The sequence below is a fragment of the Gossypium hirsutum genome, chromosome A11 (genome assembly GCF_007990345.1).
Source record: "Gossypium hirsutum isolate 1008001.06 chromosome A11, Gossypium_hirsutum_v2.1, whole genome shotgun sequence".
NCBI classification, from domain to species: Eukaryota; Viridiplantae; Streptophyta; class Magnoliopsida; order Malvales; family Malvaceae; genus Gossypium; species Gossypium hirsutum.
In genome coordinates, this window is record NC_053434.1 from 106766453 (window position 1) to 106772452 (window position 6000).

Consider the following 6000-nt stretch of genomic DNA (forward strand, 5'->3'; position numbering starts at 1 on the left):
ATGAGATACAAAATGCTCAGAATTGGGCATATGAGCAGAGACATGGGCGTGTGTCTCAGCTGTGTGGTTGACACGACCTTGAACACGGGCGTGTTACACAGCCGTGTGAAAAATGCACCTAAATTTTGAAAATAAAAATTTGCCACACGACCTAGCACACGAGCATGTGACTTGGCCATGTGCCTTCAATTTCTTCATACCTTAAAGTCAGAGAGTTACATGGGTTAGGGACAGGGGCGTGTGTAGTACATGGCCTGACCACACGAACGTGTGAGCCCTGCACTTAGGAAAAATTTTGGAATTTCGCGAAAAATTCCTTGAGTTCCCGATTTGATTTCAATACTTGTTTTGGGCCTCGAGGGTCCATATATGGGACGATATGTATGATCTCAGAAAATGAATAGTAATTTACGTAAATTAATTGAAAAATGTTCTTAATGTTCTGGTAATACTCCGAAACCCTATTTCGACGACGAATATGAGTTAGGGGTGTTACATTAATCCTTATTCTAATCCTATCCAATTTTTAAATATTATAATAACAGCCCATATATTTCACAAAAATTAGAATTTTTCCATAAATTTCCCATCTTTTCAATTTAGTTCCTAAATCATAATTTCATTAAAATTTCTTTTATAAAAGTTGTTTATCTATCAACAACCTTTCTTTTTCTACCATAAATTTCATAATTCATCTATATTCATCCATGGAAAAACCTTAGTACCTTGATAACTTTACAGATTAATCCCTGAGATAGCTAGATTAAACTATTACGATCTCGAAAACATGAAAATTACTAAAAATGGGACAAGAGCCAAATAAGTTTGCTTGAGCTCTTTTCTCTTAGCTAGGGTTCCATGTTTTTCTATTTAGGAAATATGATGAAAATGATGATATTTTCTTATTTTATTAATTTATCATCTTTTCATCTTTTACTTTCCAATTTCATCCTTTTTTTAAATTAAATTTTCATTGATGAATCATTATACTTTGTCATATAAGGACCTCAAATTTTGAATTCCATAGCTATTTGATCCCTTTAGCTATTAGAATCCAACTTTTCACTTTATGCAATTTGGTCATTTATCAAATTAAACATGTAATCAGTAAAATTTTCTTAACGAAATTTTTATACGACATTCCTATCATAATGCAGACCATGTAATAATATTAAAATAATTTTATTTCTGGCTCAGATTTGTGGTCTCGAAACCACTGTTCTGATTTCATTAAAAACGGGATGTTACACCTGTAATGTAACACCCTTAACCCGTATCCAATCGCCAGATTAAGGTTAAGAGATATTACCGAACTAAACATTTAATTATCACATTCACATAGTCATTAAACACAATCCAAAATCAAGCTGAAAACTATACAAACATTCAAGATCATATGCCATATTCGTATGGCTAAATATTTATATTTACAAAATATCGTTCTCTACAGTCTAACCTATACATGCCACATCAACTCCAAAATATAATAGTACCAAAATGACCGATAGTGTGATGAACTGCTGACGATCCACGAGTCGGTGGCCAAAATCGACAATCTAAAAAAAAAACAGAGAAACAAACAGCAGAGTAAGCTTTCATAAGCTTAGTAAGTTTTAAGCAATACAAACAATTAAAACTTGTCATTTAAATCGAGCATTTAGTATCACAAAACTCGTATTTTAATTACAAATCACTTGGCCGAATATACACAAGTACACCAATTATAAAGCCTATTGGCCGAATATATATATATGAATACACAAAGAAATTTCAGCACATACTTTACTTTACTTTATAGCTCATACAATTAATTTAAGTCACATACTTTCATATAATGACAGACATCGACCGAATAGGTCATTCTCTTATTCGTAGATATAGTAATCATCCACACACAAATATCGTTCTTTGATACTAATAATTCACTTTAAAAATAAATTCACATATGAGTACATAATACGTACCTGGCCATCATAATGTATCATACATAATCAATAGTAGTTTACCTCGAACATTTGAATTCATAATCTTACTCGAATCACCGGCGTTAAGCCTGCTAGGTTTAAAACCCGAATCCAGTCACCAGCACAAAGCCTGTGGGACTTTAAGCTCGGATATAGTACCAGCACTAAGCCTGCAGGATTTAACCCGGATATATTACCAGCACGAAGCCTGCGGGATTTAACCCGGATATATTACCAGCACGAAGCCTGCGGGACTTAACCCGGATGTATCGAGTGCCAAGCATATTTACTCACATGATAACCCAATTCACATAACATATCACATTAGTAATTCAATTTCTTCACTCGAATATAAGCACAAAAAAAATACACCTTCAACATAACTTTCGGTTTAATATTCATACACAAGAACACATAACCATTTCACTATCCCAGCTTAACTCCTAATAGCCATTCGGTTACATGCCATATACTCAATTTATTTATCAAACAACCTCATTCAAGTAGAGACAATAGGTTGCAATTCATCTATCATACTTATCTCATGACATCATCAATTATATAATAAATGTGATTACTCAAAACTTACTTCGGTATATTCGAACGGTCGCGGATTGGCTACTCTATTACTTTTTCTTTTCCCCTATCCAACTTTGATCCTCCTAGCTCTTGAGCTTAATTAAAACAAATAGATTTGTTTAATTTCTTAACCAATATTATTTACTTATTAATCACATTCGGCAATAACATATCAAATTCAATATGTATTATAATTTATATAAATATGCCATGATTCAAATTTCATATTTATTTATAATCGAAAATGGCAAGAACTTATCAAGCCATGAAAATCACTTGTAGCTCAAACACAAAATGATCATATAACCCTAATGACCGATTATTGAACTTATACCTAGTTCGCATACACAAGCAAAACTCACATAGCTTATCTTGCTTTCTTATACACAAATTTAACCATCGCAAATATTTTATCAAGAAACACCCTAATCATTTTAGCCAAATTTTCTATTACCAAATAAATCACATATATATAACACTACTCATTACACATATACATCAACTATCAAAAATTTCCACTCCTTAGCTATTGCCAAATGCTTATATAAGTCTTGAGTCATCTTTAACACATTTATCAATCTTCCAATTCAACTTAATACAAAAATAATATCATTTAAACAGCCAACACCAAAACATTTGTTCAAATGGACCTAGCCGAATACCCCACTTAGCTAAATGATTCACACAAATCACTAATAGCCAACTCAAATTCATCCTTAATTTCTCCTATAACGAAATTATCAAAATTTAATAAGAAATACATCAAATTCCATGACCAAATTTGCATTTATAATAAAACAAAATCCTTGCATCTCGTCAATATGTCAAATTGTAAAAATTGCTTAATTCATCACCTAAGCAACATGAAACTCCATTACAATCACAATTATTCATTCCTTAAAACCAACATTCAACTATCAATAATTTAGCAAAACTCATGTAAATGGCCGAATGCTATATCCTCAACCAAAACTAAAGTTTTAACATGGGCTACGTAGGAAACTATGTAATTAACTAAATTTTCACAAGAATTTGAAAATAGCACATGAAACATACCTTAATTTGGATGCTAAAATAGCCGAAAGTTTGATCTCTCCTATCCCCTCTCTTTTTTTTCTTTTTAAGAAATCGGCAATGAAGAACAAAAGTAATTAACCTTGTTCTTTTCACCCATTTACTTATTTTATTATAATATAAAATTGTTATTACATATTATAATACATTTATATATATAAATACATATAAAATTTATACTTTTTCAACTACTAAACCACATGGCCGGCCACTATAAAAAAATGGCAATTTGACATGCACCTCCTTATGATTTTTAAACCATATAGTAATAAGCCATCACATAAATACTTAGCACATTTTCAAAATTCTCACACAAGTCCCTTTCAAAAAATTTCAATCAAAGCACCACAAATTCACATATGCATTTTCACACAACTTAAGCACGAATTTAACATTCAATTATTTTCACGACTCGGTTTAGTGGTCCCGAAACCACTTCCCGACTAGGGTCAAATTAGGGCTGTCAGATATAATATCGATACAATAGGGAGTGTGTTGATACTTGCTATGAGGTATCAATACCTTGGGGAAGGTATCAATACTTGAGCAATTTTTTCTTTGATTTTTCAAAACATCGAACCTTAAAACAATATTGATACTAGACAGGGTATCGATAAATTTTTAAAGGTATCGATATTTTCTTTGGTTAATATTCTTGAACATCGAAGTTTAAATCAATATCGATACCAGGTAGAGTATTGATAAAATAAGAAAGGTATCAATACTTTTGATTTTTTCTCAATATTTTTGAACTTTGGAGCTAATTTTGGTACTGATACTAAGTGTGATTATCGATACTTGGTTCAAGGTATCAATACCTTAGTGAGGGTATTGATATTTTGATCTCTGGGAGCAATTTTCACTTGTTAAAAATGTTTGAACCAGATCACCTCCTTCAAGATCTTTCCTCGTCTTCATCACAGGGTTCGGTTTGTACAAACTTTAATCATGCACCAATACGAGGGTCTTTCTTGTATCCAATATGTCAAAGTGAACCAACACCAAGAGTTTGTGGTAAAGGAGGATCGAATCGAGTGGGAATTTTGAGATGTTTGAAGATGTAAGAGAGATAGGTTCCAAAAGGTAAGGTTATGGTACTAAACAATTCTTTTCCTAAAACCTTGGTAATGTTGTTAAACATGATCAAAGCAAGGCCAGGACACCTATTATTTTGAAAACAATCAAGCCATCAATAATCAATGACTCGAAGGATAACATGTTTTAAAATAGGCCTTAAAATCCTAGTGAGAATAAGGTGAAGAAACCAACTATGAAGATTAAGCTTGGAAGCATTCGAGCTAGAAATGACTAAAAGGCTAGAATCAAATGACCTTTCTCATTAGAATCGCCACTAGGAGGAAGTTTTAACAATTCTTAAAAGTTTTCAAGGGTAAGACGAATATGAGTACTCAAAATATAGGAGTTGATAGCAACAACGATCTCACTGAATGGGTCATGTTCGAGTAAAGCATTGTAATAAAAAGCTTGAACAAGGTTGGCATGGGTGGAAGGATGAATTTTAAAGAAATCAACCCATTTCCAATTGATTACAATTTAGAGAGAAGCAAAATTAAAATCAGCTAAAGTTTCAAAATCTAGAAGAGAAGAAATGTTAACTTTTCGAGAAGTAAAATAAGTGTAAAAACGATTTCTCTTTTTGAGATTTCTAAAACAATCATTTAAAGACTCACTTGGATCACTAAAGGGGTTAGACGAAGAGACATCGACACGAGATCGTTTCTTAATAGGCATGGTGACTAATAAGTATGCCTAGACACATTAAGGAACTTAAAGACTTGGTTCAGAAATTTTATCGAACACCTTGTAGGCAAAGGTTTAGAGAAAATTTTTCGAATCAATTTTTGGGTTGGGCAAACCCCCTGCACCAAAAGCATAATATATATGTATCAAATTACCTCAATATCAATATTAGAAAAAATAACACATCAATTTTATTTTCTTTTTTAAATAAAAAGATAAGTTTTTACCTTGAAAGTCTTAAAGGGATGAAAAACCAAGGTGAAAGAATTGGAATTTTTGATAATATGGAGAGATGGGATGTTTTTTTTTTGATAAATTTTATAAAAGTTGAAGGAGGATTGAAAATTTTAGGTTTCGGTGTTGAGAGCTTTTGATGGTTTGTAAAACGGTTGAAGAGAAGTATGAAAAAGTTTTGCCCTGGTTTGTTTTAAAAAACACGATATAAACCCTTTTAAAAAACCCAAAGGTTTCATTAATTTTCAATACTTTTGTTAAAGTATTGATACTTCAATGCCCAAATTAGTTCAAAAGTGCAGAAAAGTTTCCTGAACTTAGTTCTAAGGCCTAAGATGCATTAAACTGATTTAAAAAGCTATTTTTGTTATTTCTAATGATTTCATAC